The sequence below is a fragment of the Nipponia nippon genome, unplaced genomic scaffold (genome assembly GCF_047370975.1).
Source record: "Nipponia nippon isolate SJK-2023a ecotype South Korea unplaced genomic scaffold, ASM4737097v1 scaffold_17, whole genome shotgun sequence".
In the NCBI taxonomy this organism is placed as follows: Eukaryota; Metazoa; Chordata; class Aves; order Pelecaniformes; family Threskiornithidae; genus Nipponia; species Nipponia nippon.
The window spans coordinates 12,704,320-12,720,630 of record NW_028262333.1 but is presented as its reverse complement, the minus strand read 5'-3'; the positions used below and the strand labels follow the sequence as shown (position 1 = coordinate 12,720,630).

At 41.7% G+C, this 16,311-nt stretch overlaps 1 protein-coding gene across 2 annotated transcripts in view; it reads right to left on the bottom strand.

The window, feature by feature from the left end:
* Positions 1 to 15,974, bottom strand: part of CNOT6 (CCR4-NOT transcription complex subunit 6) — a 34,556-nt gene extending 18,582 nt beyond the window's left edge. The window contains exon 1 of one of the 2 annotated variants that reach the window (XM_087753714.1): positions 15,861 to 15,974. The gene's annotated coding sequence lies outside the window, so the exon portion shown is untranslated. Of the gene's footprint in view, positions 1 to 14,523; positions 14,691 to 15,860 lie in introns of those variants that run through there. The other variant, XM_087753713.1, reaches the window with a different exon arrangement.
* Between the last annotated feature and the right edge of the window lie 337 nt (positions 15,975 to 16,311).

The window sequence follows — 16,311 nt, the reverse complement described above, 5'->3', positions numbered from 1 at the left end:
GAATTAAGGTTTCAAAAAGATCCCCAATTCTTTAAGTCTGCAAAATGATCACTTTTAATCCATCCCTCATCCTCCTCTTTTCAATCTGAAAATATTGTACCTGAGGTAAGCATTTCTAACACTTTCTTCAGCCAAGTGTTTAACACTGAAATTTAACTCCATTTCTCTCACTCTCTTTTGCATCATTTCTGATAACTTTACAAAGAACATTTTTTAAATTTCTTATCTCTTTTTACCACACTCAATCACGGACCATGAGAGAGAAGTGGCAAAAATTCCTCTCAAAAAAACCCTCTTTCCTCCCAAAAAAACCCTCCTTCCAGCTTTCCTGTACATCAGCATACTTGTACTGTTTCACTGCAAAGAGAAGAGGAAAAGAACAAAAGAAAAAAAGGCATTCCTGGCTCCGTACTAAAGCCCTGTCCATAACCCTCCGTGTACCATGAACTAGCTCTCCTCTGTCCCAGGAGAAATACATCTGGGTTTTTGTCAGTTTAAGAGGAAAACCAGCTTACATAGATTTTAAATAAATAAATCAATATTATATCAATTTGCAAATCAGCTCTGTGTTTTCCAGTTACATAGGACTTCCAATACAAATCGGATTTCTCACAAATAAGAGTAATGCTTTTGCATTACCCTACATATATCTAAGAGCTTTTATGGCAAAGATTTCACCATCTTAAGCTGCCACATCCAAATACATACAGAAAGGCACAAGCAACAAGCTATAAAATCACTTATATGAAATAGAGAAATGAAACAATGCTGGCTCAAATCACATTTACAAACACATTACAAGCAATATTACACAATTATTAAGCAAAATACATTACAAGCATTATAATACGACCCAAAAACACTCAATAAAGAAACAACTATGGTGGTCAAAATCATGAGCACACCTACCTACCAGGTCTTTTAATGCTTTCTAATTTTTTCATATCCCTGGACAGAATGAATATATCAGAAAACTATTGTAACTATATAGAGAATAAACAAGGAATAACTATTAGTAAATTAAACTATAAACCAAACTTATTATCTGTTTATTCAATTTACTGGAAAATGTTTACTCCGTACATTAAGTAAACAACAGAACCCCCCCAAAACTTCCAGCTAATTATGAACTTTAATTAAAATAAAGCTTTTAGCACCACACGCTTACTTTAATACAACACTTCTTTTACTAATTCACACTCCTCCTTCCCTTTCCCACTCCCACTAGTGGTCAAAACCAGATTTATGCAGTGAAAAGAAATTCCCCTTTAAAAAGTGAATTGTGGGTAAGAGGATGAGATTATAAATAGCAGCTGGGTAGAGCTCCTTAAAGAATGAAGACACTTGAGTACCCAGGGTACTACAACCAAGTGTAACACCACTTCTTCAAACTAAGCTAATGAAAGGAGGTAAGACTGGATTATAACCACCAGAAAGGTAAAAGCATAACTTCCCCCTGCCCTAACTATGCAACTAGTGCAATAACATAATGGCAAAGTAACGTACAGAGCATCTCTTCTGAAATTGCTATATGTAATTATATATAATTCACAAAGACCAATACCACGTAGGAATGCTCCAGTTTGTCAGGAATCATTTACCTTCCTCGGTCATTTGCTGCTTTCTCTTCCTGCAGCTCCCTGAATTAATAAATATGTTCCAATTTTTCAAGAAATGAAGCAGGTATACTAGAGACAGAAATCTCATTCAGTACAGAAACACGAACATTCCCCAGAGCATGTTCAATCACACACACTAATTAACAACCTTGCTGGTACCAGCAGCATATCGCTCCTCACTACCAGAAGAGGATGACATACTTTTTCAGCGCATTTTGTTCATGTGTGCTAAAACAATTAGATTTAAGAATTTGAGGTTTTAACACTGGATCCTGGTGACCCTATGCTCCCGGTCCATCCGTGGTGCTACTCTCCCTCTCATTAAAGTTCTTGTTCTTCGTGGTTTTCCCTTTCTCACTGTTGCATTTCACAGTGGACAATTTTCTGCTGTTTAGGATTACCAGGATCACAAAAAGCAGCAAATGCTCTTGAGACTCCTGGCTGAAGGATCTGCTGGTGACCGACACCATCACTGACATTGGCCTCAGCAGAATACCACGGATACTGTCACATCAAGTGTTAGCGCATCTTTATCCATCACGTAGAGTTCAAGATTTCTCAGGACCTGACAGCAAGGCTAAATTTGTGTCACATTTCATAGGCCATCATAAAACGCAAGCGCAATACCTTGAATTGCATTTCAACACTTCACAGCATGGAGTAGTTCAAGAAAATCAGTCTCTTTTACAAATCACTGTCTCTCCTCCTTTCTCCACCTCCCGAAATCCACATTTAGAGCCTGCTGAGCTGCTACAGTTAAATGTAATAGCTGAGGTAAACATCAGATTAAGTGATACAGTTTTGTCAGTCTAAAGCAATTTTTAGTAAGAGTCATAAAATGGTGTTGAACAACCTTAGAGCCATTGATAACTGCAGCTTTAAACTATCATGACAATCATTTTCAAAAGAGCTTACACCACCTGTAATTTTCAGTTGTACCAACACAGATGGTGGAAAGCACCACTGAACATTAGGCCATTATCACATATAGCAAGTTAAGTTTGTGAAGGAGAAAATCTTTACAAACACAGATATGACATGGATGCCTGGAACACACCCCAGACTATATAAATTTAATGAAGAGTACATTTAAATATGTTTGAATGCAAATGAAATAGTTTACTATCTTGTACCAGGTTATTAAAATTGTTATTTAAATAGTTGTAAAAACAGAAGAGCTTGAGAGTTCAAGAGGAGCGTGGCTGCCCATTTCCACCCCAGGTCACTTAGTCCCAACACAGAATTAACAACCCTTACCCTAAAGAAACTGAGCTAAACGAGGCCAATGAGGTCAACAATGCAAAGGGTCTGACACAGGGAATTAGATCTCAAGTCTCAGTACAGACACAGTTTTAAGCCCTTGTTTGCACAGAGCTACTGAGAGAAAGGCAGTAGGACAGGGCAAGGGAGAGCAGCGGCAGACAAGACCCTTCAGGGAAAGGTGCAAGGCAAGGATGATGAAGATCAGAAAGAGAAGAAAAAAAATGAAGGTTGTAAAGTCAAGGGAGGGCAACCTGTTAGAAGAAGAGCGGACAAAGTTGGCCAATATAACAAGTAGATGATGGAGCACTGGCTGTGGCTTGACTCAGGAACAGACCACTGGAGACAAAGCCAAATGTTCACAGGCTGAGGCACACCTGTACCACTTGCTGCCTGTCTCTCCAGATTAAAGCAATGAGTGCAGTCAGGTGATGAACAGCCAGGCAAGGCGTTGCTTTAGAGAGCTGTCGTGGACAAGAGGTGGTGTGATTACTAGCAGCCATGTGAGCGGGTGTGCTGTGCTATGGAACAGCTGCGGCTCCGCTCCTCAGGCGCACTTACAGCCGCAACACCAGTGCCATTAAGGTATGGTGTCAGGAGGAGCTGGTGGCCTAGAAAAGAAGGAGCTGCCTGAAGGCCAAGCTGTTTTAGCTGCGCTGCTAGCTGTAGAAGGAAGAGAGTTCAGACCATTGCCCAGCAAGACTTTTGAAATGGTAAGTCTCCTAGGTTATGCGTTTGTGTAAGGTGGAAGCTGGACTATGAAGCAGTTAATGCTCCAGATGACTACATAAACTACCAATAAATAATGCCTCTAAAATGGAGAGGTAATAGCCCAGGGAATCTGCTTTGAATGACAGGGCAGGAAAGAGAGTGACTTCTTTCCTGCCTTTCCCTTCTGCCATTTTTATGAAATTGGAAAACGGTGGGGAGAAGGATTTAATCAACATAGATGGGTAAGCAGTTTTTTTGAGAGTAAGCAGAAAGGGTTTTTAAAAAAAAAAAAAAAGCCAAGAGAAAACGCTACAGCAGTTCTCCATTTCCTGAAATGCTTTCTATAATACCACAGATAAACTAACTCTATTTCAAAACTAAGTGTATTAGACAACTCCTGTAGGCCAAGTACCATCAATCCTTTATAGTATTAGCTTTACTATAAATGCAGATATCAAGATTGCTACAAAAACTCTCCTAGAAACGTCAGCTTCTTCCGTATCAAAATTTAATTTAGGCAAAGAAAACTTGAATTCTAAAACTTCATAGAAAACAAGGAGTAAGTGAGAGCAGCATGGGTTAACGTTCAGATACAACTTTATCTGATCTAATAAACTATTCTGAAATAACTATTTCAATACTTACTAAGCAGCATCTACAAATCCCATTTACAAATATGTGAGTACCTTTAGAAATACCTCCCTCAGGATCACTGTGCTGAAGCATTACAACTCTCTCTGAAACTTCTTGACACATGTTGATGACTTCTTTTGACACACACCCCCCCCCGATATTCCTTATCATTAATAAGCTGATGTAGATCAGAAGACAGCCAGGAGGGGGAAGTAAACAAAGTAGCACCACACTTGGTCAAGTGCAGAATTGCTCAATCTTCTTGCTACTTTAATTAAAAACAGTGAATAAACTATACAAATCTAGATCTAAGTTAAAGTACCAAGATAAATAATTTCCATTTATTGATGAAGTACAGTATTACTCACTAAATAAATGACTTTTGTACTGCTGAAAAATAGCAGGATAGAATGCAATCTACAGTACTTCCTAGTAATTATAAGCCATTAAGTTACTCAAAGATTTCATAAGAAAATGATAGCACTTATGGGAGAGTTTTCTTTCTTTCTCCAAACCCTAATACTGGAAGCTCATCACAGACCATTCATTTGTAGCCTTGTGCCTTTAACCTTGAACCTCTCTTCCATGCAATCCAACATTTCATTTGAAAACGGGTTCTAATGACTTTCCCCATAAATGTAAGTGTTGCTTAAATTGACTGATATGTCTTGAATTCAAAGTTAATTTAGGATCCTCCTCACCCCCACACACCAGCCACTTGCATTGTGGTTTTACAACGCACGAAGCAGAACTATGCTGGTTCTGCTGCAGTTCCTTCCTCGCCAGGACCATATTTTTCCACTTAACTCTTGCATCAGCACTGACTTTTGTCTGATAACAAAAGGAGCTGGTTAAGAGAATTAAACTGCCCAAAAGCTAAGGAGGGAAAAAAAAATTGAGGGAGCCTAGATTCCTGTATTATTATTCCTGTATAGCAGTAATGTACGTATGGATTTGCAGCACAGCTGTTTATGGGATTGAAATCAGGACAACATAATTGCTGCTCTGACCCCACCTACCCGAAATCTCTTCTCACACAGCAGGAAGCAAAATCTTCCTTCCAACTACCCTCACCCATGCATCAGTTAAATAGTAACGCTGAACAAAGTCCGAAATCCTAACTGAAGGCAAAGTACACTGCTTTAAAGATAACTTAAAGTTGTAGCAGTTCTAGCAATATATGGGCTAATCAGAAATGCTAACCTGTATTTCAAGGGTTAATCTCTACTGTTGAGCTTTATTAGAATGAACAGAAATTACTGCTTTAAACTCCAAACAGTGACCCTCTTCAAAGGGAACAGAAGCACATCTAAAAGATAACTACTATGCTTTGGAAAGTGTTCTTTAAGGTAATTCCATAGTGTTGTATTCCAGTTTTTACCATAAAACTTAAGATTTGCTCATTCCCACTCAAAGACCCACCACCCATTCTTTAAACAAGCGCTTTTCCAAAATGAATCAAGCTTACTGTTTCACTTTTCTGTCACTGGTGGCACTTTACTTAGCAAGTTACAAATTTCTGTGGGAACTTAATTACATTTCAGCTTAAAGTACAGGCAAATGAAGCAACAACATTGCATAAGCAGACACTGTCCCTGCCTAGGATGACAAGGTGCAACATCTGTCTTCTCACAGAAGCTTGAACAGGCTTATGATAAAGGTCAGTCCCTACAGAATTTACACACTTGAATTGATGAGTTGAGTCAACGACTGTTATTTATCCTCAGTCTATACCATGCATGGGCAACAAACTGGACAGTGATCTTAATACTGAAAAATGATGGAAAAAATACTCATAGGCAAGATACCACGATGAGGAAAGGAAGCAAGCAAGTACCCAGCACATCGCAGCTAAACCTCAAGTGTCACGTGAAGTAAATGTAATGTACTTCAGCTAAACTCTTATTTAAAATTATTTGGGACCATCCCACACCAAGACATAAAGAACTAGAGAATTAAATGTTTTTTCCGTGTGCCTGATAGTGTTCCAACAAAACCCTCGAAATTTCATGTCAGTCTTATTTCTATTAATGTCTTATTCAGAGCATACTAAGTTGAAACTTTGTTTTTTTTAAAAATAAATCTTAACATACACCTACAGTTTTGGATTTCCCAACTACTAGCAGGTATACACCATAATATGGAAGAATACTTGCATCCTGCTATGAAATATAGCTTCTGGTTATATTTTGCTACAATACACAAGTGTGCAAGTAGATAAACCAAAGTTCAGAAATGCAGGTGTAAGCCACCATCTAAAAGAAAAAAAAAAATTGAAAGAATTAAAGCATCCTCAAATTAGAAGAATCCATACTAAAGCACATTAGAACCAAATTTACAAATATTTTGATGCTGAATAGACAGATATTTGAGGACTTGCCTATCTATTGAAATACAACCTTACATTTAACTTTGTAGGAGTGAACAAGATTGCTCTATTGAAATACACACAAAAGAAAACATCAGTGTTGTAAGAAAACACAGATTATTTTTTTTTCCTATTTTTAGGTAAATATCAAGTCTGTTGTGTAAACACCTATTATTTGTTGACTAGTGCAAACACTCTTGGCATTTCATTTTAAAAAGGCTGTTCAAATATTTTATTTTTTTTTTTTTACAGTAAGTATATAGTATTGAAAAAAATAAGACTAGGAAAAATCCAATTGGGAAATTAGCTGAAGGGTAACACCTGAATTTTTCAGAATACATGCTGTGAATTAAAAATTTCCTTTTACCTAGTGTGGGGAGGGATGGCACGTAACAGCTGTGTGCACAGGCAGAACTGGAGCAGCACAAGAGTGACTCCTGAAACACACCCCGCCCCCAAGAGACCCAACTATAACGTGTGGGAAAGTGTCAAGATCCCTTTAACCCAATTTCTAGCTTAATGTTGGAATAATCTAAATTAAAAAAAAATAAAAATGCTGTTGAGTCAACATAAAGTCAATTGATTCATTCCAAGTGCTTTTTCACCTGGTAGGATCACATTTTAGTGGCTGTTAGCATATTAAGATTTAATGGCTTCATCAGGGAAGTAATGCTGCTTCATCATATTTTGAGGACTTCTAAAACTAGAATTTTACATGACTGCCAATACAAAACCACAGGTTACCCTTCCTCTTTTTCAGACTTAAATAATGCAGTGGGATGTGAACATGGATTACAGCTAGGTAATAATAAACACAAGATACTGATTAAGTCAATACACATTAGTTCATGTGAGTATATCTGGAATACGACTAATCAGATGAGTTATTTGATTTTGTATATACAAGTTCTACTACAGAAAACTCAAAGTTGACAAATGCTTTAATATTTTTTAAAAAAAGTCTATAAAGCTGTAAAAGTTCTGCAAAACCCTTAATCTAGCCGAAGCTGACTAAAATGAGACATAACCCTCCTGAAACCTAAGAAAAGCAAAGCATCCTGGTTCAGATCAACTGGGCCATAAATGTCAAAGATATATTTGCTGTTTTCAAATCAGGAAGATTTGATTAGACTATAGAGCCATATAGTACCAAGTAGATCAGGCTTTACATTTTGTTAAGTCCAAAAATCAGTCAATTCATATTTTTAAGAAGACCATATTATTAAAGTTTTGACCTGCAGGTATTTCAAATTTAATTAAGGTTTCTTTGTCCTTCTTAACTACTTGTTTATAGAAATGCAAACTGGCTGGTTACAACATGTGTGGCAGGGGGAGGGAGGCTGCCATTTTCCAAACCTCTACTTGTCCTCCTGCCCAACCTGCCACCCCTCAATTCCACTTGCAATCACAATTTCCTACCAGATGAGCAACCTGCAGCCCAATATTTCAATGGTCTACGTGTAACCCCCTAAACCTTGGAAGGCGAGAAAAACTTATTTACCATAGTTTCACTAGTGCATAGAAGCAATTTTCACTTCCATGTTCAGTTGCTATAAAGACCAGTTTGGGTTCAAAAGAGAACTCTAAAATGGTCAGAATACAAAAGGCGCAATTCAGTGCAGAGGTCCTTGACCGCTCCATCTTCTAGACAGACCTACGAGATAGATCTATTTTATCTGATTCATGATAAAGAACTCAAATTCCCACCCCTTATGCTACACAACATCTAATGATTAGAAATACTATGTCCTAATGCTCTCAGTGTAGCATAGACATAGTCCAGATGATTAGAACAGTTCTTAATTATCAGCAATTGTATGTAATTATGCCTATAGTAAAAGGCTGCTGTATACAAAACAAACATGAATGCAAAACCAAACTGCAAAGCAAAGGCTGACCTTTTACTGGTATCCCTAGAAACACTTTGGCTAGCTAATGAATGAGTACTATACAACATTCAGATTTTTGCATTTTCTATTTTAGTGTATTCTGAAATGCCAATACATTAAAAGATCAGTCAGGTTCACTTACTTTAAGAATTTACTTGCATTACATAATTTATACTATACGAATAAGCTGGAACCTAAAAGATCAACTTCAAAAGGAAGAGTTCTGTCATAAAACATTTCGCTTCAAGTTTTAAAAATGCAGACAGGCAGCAAGACCAAGGCTTAGAAGTTTCACCTACAAACGTCTTCAGAAAGCTAATGAGAATGGTCTTACACTCCAAAACGTTAATATAATACCAACTCTCACTCCACTGGTTGTGTCCAGACAATCAGATTTGACAATTTACTTATGATTCTTCATGATATATGGAACATTAATTCGTTTAGAGTAACTACTGCACAATTTCTTATCTTGGTCCAATTCAGTAAGCTATTCTAAATACTGGCACGTATACCACAACGTTCCTTACCACATTTTCCTTTATGCATCTGCAGAATACTTACCACATTTTTTATCGGTGAAAACATAAAGTCACCACACAAAACATAATTCTCTTTCTTAGCCTTGCAACAGAACTTAGAAGTAAGAGATAACCTAGCTATTTTAAATGAAGTTTGGACATGAGCTCATTTTCAGCATTCCTGCTACAGATCTGAATGAGAGCTTGACAAGAGATGTCAGTATCTAAATCCAAAAATCTTTGCCTTCATAAAAAACAATTTCTAGATATTTAAATGCTTGTTAATATTAGAGGTGCTAAATTAACTGAAGTTCAGGATATTACAGAACTTGTTCTGTACAGATGCTCTACCCATCTAGCCACATCCTGATAGAAGCAACCAGACTATTCATAGATTGTTTTTACTTCAAATTGAACCAACAAGCCCAAGAATGTTGTTCCACAACCACACTCTTGCGCAGCAAAGCCAACTTGAGATTTCTTTCCTGTCCCCATGTTCCACTTCATCGCCTCCCTCCATTGTATTGTTGCAGCTGTTTGTAAGACAATGCTGAAAACCAACAATGATACCCAGGTAAAAAAGTGGGGTTTATTGTTAGTGGTTTAAAAAAAAAAAAACAAAAAAGTGTCACCACTCCAGTCACATCACTGGTTTTCAGCATTACTCTGATGACGGTTGTACCAACGTAGATTATGTGGAGTTAACAAGCAACCAAAGTAGCAGCTTTCCAAGTCCTGCCACTGGAGGAAAGTCGTGACATACTATACCAGAAGAAACCATGGGGTGATCTAGCCCATTGCTCCCTACGCAGAAAGCACCTATGCCATGACTGACAATTACTGTACGATCAGTTCTCAAATCTCCAGAGGAAGATCTTTCATGATGTTCCTCAGCAAAGCAAGGATTCCTTCCTAGTTTTAATTATTCTTCCCACAGATCACTTGTTCCTAAAAACTCTTGCTCCTGAAAGTACCCTATTTACAGATGAATTGTGATTAAGGAAGCACTGAAACTCCTCTTAGTCCACAGGACCTTTGCTTTGTCAGGCAAAGCTCTTCTGTTGCACGGACAACTGCTAAAACTTCTTTAAAAGAATATTAAGAAGTGTTAATGGTCAGAGTTTGGCATAAAACATCTTAATTCTTTTTTTTTTATTTAGCCATTACGATGCTGTCTCCTTGTTCTGACAGGTGACATAGATCACACGGTGCACGCTCAAACCTAGTTGTGTTTTAGTTTAGTTTCAAGCCTTCCTGTCTTAGTAGGTGTGGGTTCAATGCGTGTTTTGTTCCAAAAAAAGCACATGAAAGGATCTGTCTCTGAAGCGCAGCCAGTGCTTGAAGTTTTTTTCTGATCCCTGACTCTGCAAACTGATCTATGCAGAGAGATACTTTTGTGGAGTACCATTTAAGTCAGATCAACTTGCAAGATCCACACCTCACTCATTAAATATACTCCAAAATAGCTCAAACAGTAAAGCTGCACAGATTATTTGTAATATGCAGTATACTAAATTATGGTATACTTCATGGTCTCCTAACTAAGGCAAGATGCTGTACCCTAATGACATGAGCTATCACTCAGATTGCTTCAGCACATTCTAGAAACCCCCAGTCTTCAGACTGAAACTGCTGCCTTGCTAAGGACAGGGGGAGAGTTCAAAGAGCTGAAGGGGGCCTCGGAGATACTGGTATTATAAAACAGTACAGCATCTTTAGGAGAGGCTTAATGTAGGAAACTGCTTAACTTGCAAAATAAGGGTTGCATATCAGGAACACGAACTAAGACACACAAGAGAGCCATCAAAATACACAGGCTGTGATTGCAGCACCTAGATGGCAGTCTCCGTAACACACGTAACAGCTTTCCCTGTCTAAAAAAACAAAACAAAAAAATCTCTTCCTGCAGAGCTTCATTATAGCATAAATCAGAATACTAACAGCAAGTATTTTAGTTCTAAACAACTGTGTATATATTTTCTGCTCCTAGTCCCTCGATTAAAAAAAAGCCCTCTGAGGCATTAACAAAAGGATTCATGTTGAGTCTTACAAAAGAGAAAATTGAGTTGTTGCCAATTTTATTTATTTTTTTTAAATAAGCACTATCTTGGAAGTGTAATGAGTAGCTCAAAAGTACATGTTAAGCATTTAAATAGCTTTTTCTATGGGACCTGCCTAAGCACTTGTAAACTCTTTAAGACTTCAACTGCAGAAATCGCTCAATGTAGAAATCCTGAGTGCAGGTCCCCAAGCTTATGTCAAGCTTCCCTGTTGAGTGGACTTCTACAACCCAATTTCAATGTAGAAACATAAATTATGTCACTTAATACAATGCTAATAATCTTGCAGGATATTGTACAATAATCACACTTCCAAGTGTGAAGCACCAACACTGAAGGGGGAATACAAAACAGACGAAACCCTGCAGTGACTCGGTTTGATCAATTCATGTATAAAGCTTTCAAAATTACACCATGAAGAAGTCTAAATTTAGACTGGATTCAGTAATGTCAGTATTTTGACACTGAAACCAGTGTAAAATCTCAACATACAAATTAAAGAAAATAGATACATTGTATGCAACAGGGCTAGGGTCAACCTCTGTCTTGCACAACTAGGACTAAAATCTAAGGGTAGGGTCTGTTGAGATTGCTCTTGTGAGGTTTTGAGGTCAGCGGTAGTTTTTTCAAGCTCATCATACACAACTGTAACCTTTGACTACTATACATTTCTCCTAGCAAAAAAAACCCGTATGGGAATAAGTGACAATTTTAGTATAGTCTTTCAATTCTGAAGACTGAAAGGCATCTTCATTCATAAAGATACCATCTCTGTATAATCTTCACTTAACGTGCCTCCACTTGGGCCAGGGGTGTAGTGTTACAAACTGCGCGCACACGTGTGCAGCCAAAATTACATGACAAAACCAGAGAACATTTAAACCTCAATATTCTGTTAGCAAACAGAACAAGGGCCTCTGCAGCAGGGACTGCCTGTTGGAGCAGGTGCTGCACAACCTTCAGGAGGAATTCTGATTCACCACCTGGCTTCCTAGGCACAGTGGTAATCCAAATAATAAGACAGACTGCACTACAAACAAAAACACTTAGCTTTTTGGTGACAGATTAACAGGACCATTTCTGTTTACACTGCTATGCTTTGAAAAAAAAAAAAAAAAAAAGATGTTTTTGTTCATCCGTTGGGAAAGAATTTATAGTTTGCTCAATCTTGGGAGCATTCGACTCCATTTTGAAGACACTGGTTTCCATCATGAACATTGCACTTGCTTAGAAGAATGTCTTCCTAACGTCTAGTACAGCCTGATCTTAATGATTTTTAACCTTGAAAGGTACCATGCTCATTCAATTTGTGACCCTTTGTAAAACGTTTTCAAGTCTTCATACATAAAACATCAGAAGTATTTACCTGCCCATGCAGTATTACAGTCTCATCTATCTTTATATTTCAGTTCTTCCTCTAAAATTCAAGCAAAGTAAACAGCCTGAACACATCAAGACTATTCAGAGTTCAACTTCAAAATGCAAACAGAAAAGAGATGCATGGTAGTATCCTTTTTATAAATGGACTGATGCAAGCAATTCGGGTGAAAAGTGAATAAACTGTTAATCCAAATGCGAAGGGCTCCATTTCAGTAATAGCATGAATAAACCCCCACAGAAGGCTTCATCGCTAGCAGCAAACTCCACAGAGTTCAGATGAACCAGCAGGAAGAACAGAGGGCAGATAATCCTATAAAATTACCCCAGTGGAAATGCTGATAAATTCCCGATTACGAGACCTGCTCTAGAGTGAAAAAAAATGCGAGATACAATAAAATTACCAGTCAACACTTGCACATCTTTGTACTTAAGCCAGACAAATATCACAGGTATTTCTTAATCCCTTGAATTTTGAATTAGTTACCCGTTGTGGCAAAATCTAGATTAAGAAAACAAGACCCAGAAATCAAATGAAAAGCCAGAAGACCTGCAACTCTAGTTACAAAGCAAATACCCGTCTGTGAAGTTATCTTTTCAGTAATACAACTTTCTATGCATTTGTGGAAATAGAGGTATCTGTATTAAAAAAAAAAACAAACACCAACAAACCCCGTTTTACTGTATTTGTTCTGAATATATTTCTTGTATTACACAAAGCAAAGTAGGTTTCACAGGAATTTTTAATGTTTGTGGGAAAATCGCTGATAAAATATTGTTCACAATATACATGTATATCAAGATAGAGGCAGGTGTATCGATACACACTCTTCTAAAGCCTTGCCTGATCCCAGGCTTAAAATTCTCTGTGAAATGGTAAATGAGAAAAGCTGCCCTGTGATCACGATGGCAGACCACGGAGCCCAGGAGCTGCTACCCCGCTCCTCCGCGCCATGCAGAAGGCTTGCACCCAGCTCAGGTTTTCAGCCCCTGCACACCTGTCCGAGCCGAACAACCGCAATAAAAATCCCCTCCTAATTAGCTCAATTAAGGAGTAACTGCCGTTCAGAGGCCGGGACGCGCAGAGCCCCCGCCCCGGGTGCCCCTCCCGGCCGCCCGCCCCAATTCCCCTCTGTTTATCCCTGCATGCGTCTGTCCCGCGGCCTCACGTGCCAGCGCTCGGCCCGCCTCCCGCGCGCCCCCATTGGCCGCCGGGGCTGGCAATCACGCTCCGCGCCTGCCTTGCCGTTTCTCTCCGCCGGAACCAGCGAGGGCCGCTCCGGGCCCCGGCGCCAGCGAGGCCTCGGCTCCGCTGCCGGCGGGGCGGGCGGCTGCCGGCAGCTCCTTCCGGGGCGGGAGAGTCGCTCCACTGACAGGCAGCGCTGCCGGTCCCCCGTGTGCTCCCAGCGGGGCGAATGGGCCTCCGGGGAGGCAGAGGCGCGGGGAAGCCGTGCGCTGAGGGTGGACGGGCAATTACCAGACTGATGTCATTTCCCTCTGCCTTTGTTTAATTATTTTAAACTCAAATGCACGGTGAGGAAAAAGCCAGACCAACAAACAAAAAACTTCAGGCTTCCAGATGCCATTATACTAATTTCTCTTAATTGCCTTCCCGATGCAAATAAACCCGGGCTCCCTGCGAGGCGCCGCCCGCCCGGCTCCCTCCCGCACGCCGGGTGGGTGTTTACTGGCCTGCGGCCGGGGGTGCGTGGCCGGGCAAGTTCCCGGCGGCGGAGCCCCCCTTCCCCGCCGCTCCCCGCCTCGATAACCAGCCGTTCCCCACCGCTTCCCGGGGCACGGAGCCTCCCCCGGGCGTCCCCGAAGCAACGACCGCCCGGGGCCCAGCGCTTCCTCCAGCGCCGCCCCCCCCCCCCCATCCCCTCACGCCCAGGGGGGCCTCGCCCCCCCCCCTCCGTGACGCCCCCAAGGACGCAGCGCGGGGGGACCCCCCGCCAAACTCCGCGGGAGCCCCCCCCGCAATAACGCCGCCCCCCCCCCCCGCAGCAGGGCCCCCCCGCAGCACTGCTCCCCCGAGCGAGAGCCCCCCCTCCAGGCGAGGCGCGGCGCGGCGAGGGCCGCCCCTACCTGTGGCTGCAGCATCCCCGTCCCCCCGCCGCCCTCGCTCCGCCGCCTGCCTGGCTCTTTGTTTCCTGCCGCGGGCCGGACGGGAGAGCAGCTCCCCCCCGCCTCCTCCTCACACTCATTGAAAGCAAACAAGCATCATGGCGGCGCTGGTGGCGGCGGCGGCTGCGGGCGGGCCGGCCCTCCTCCTCCTCCTCCTCCTCCTCCTCCTCCTCCTCCTCCTGCTGCTCTCCCTCGCCCCGCCTGCCCGGGCCGCCCGCACTTCGCGCACGCTCGGCGGCCGCAGAGGGCGACGCGGGGCTGGGGGGCAGGAGGCCGGGGCGAGCCCGGGGGTGGCCGCGGGTGGGGGGCCGGAGGGGCGGGGGGGCTGCGGCGGAGCTGGGGAAGGGGCGGGCGGGCGTGGGGATGATAAGCGGTGGGGGAAGGCGTTTGGAGGGGTGGTTTGGGTTAGGAACCGGGGGGGCGCGGGCGAGGAGGGGAGGAGGAGGCAGAGAAGTAGGTGAAAGTAACGCGTCAGCTCTGTCGTAAAACACAAACCAGTGTAAATGGTATATCGCAGGGAAACGGCCTCTAGTAGGAGTCCAAGAAGCCTAATGACAACAGTCACTTGTTTGAAAAAGAACTTTTAAATTCTCCTGCAAACGTCCGAATCGGAAACTCAAACTTGCAGTAGATGTGCTCAGACAAAATGTGGATGATGTGCTGAACGCTTTTTAGGAAAGAGGGTATCTTTTATATGTTTGTGGCTTTAATAGCAAAACAGTGCCCCAGATCCTTTGCCGTGACATTTGCATGAACAGTGTTTACCATGAAACGGCCACCAGAATTGCCATCAGCACCTTTGTGAAACTCGGGTTATGGCTCACATCATTTTCTCCCTTGAACCGATTAATGGATGTGTACCAAGGTATTTGGAAAAATAAAGGGTGTTCTTGTTAAGTGGTGTTATTACTGCCCCTGTGCAACAAGACTTTACAGTAAGATGAGAGATGCTACGTGAAGTGATGGTGGGGATGTGCTATCTGTGGTGCAGTACCGGCCAAAATCATAAATAATGACTTCCAAATGAAGGATTTCCTCTATTTTCATAGAGTTAAGATGTTCAAGCATTGGTGATGCAGCAGCAAATGTGTGCTTGGTACACACCACCTCATCGACAGGAATAGTAAAGAAAAAAACATTATCCCAGATACACAACCCTATGTCTGAATGGGAAAGCTAAAAAAGAATTTAAGTCTTATCTGTTCAGGTATAACTGGATACGTGGCTGGAAATGAATAGCGCTCACACTGTTACGCAACAAGGCATTCTCTTTAACACAATTTAAAGGAGGACGGTACCTGGTTGTGCTTCTGAGGAACACCACCACCGACCATCAAGAGGAAGGCTTTGAAAAAGATGACTCTGGCACACTGCATACCAAACCTGATTGCAGAATGTCCTGCATTGAAAGGCTGAGCCCTTTGGCACTTTGCATCAAATAATCCTGCTATACTTAAGATTTCTGTTCAGCCTTATCGTATCACGTATCTGAAATGCTCTCGGATGATAAACTATCTCCTCGCCGCATGGCGCAGTCCTGTGCTAGAGATATCTGAGCTAGCTCCGTTACGGGATGCGGGGCAGGCTCTGGCAGAAGTGCCGTATCGGCTTCCCGGGCTTGGCTGGCTCTGGAGAGCTGACAGTCATTCAGAACTAACTTGAGTAGCTCTACATGTCATTCTCCTGTGCTGCGTCTCTTTTCTTTCCGATAACCAGCTGTCCCGCACATTCTTCAGTTAATACTTTCTA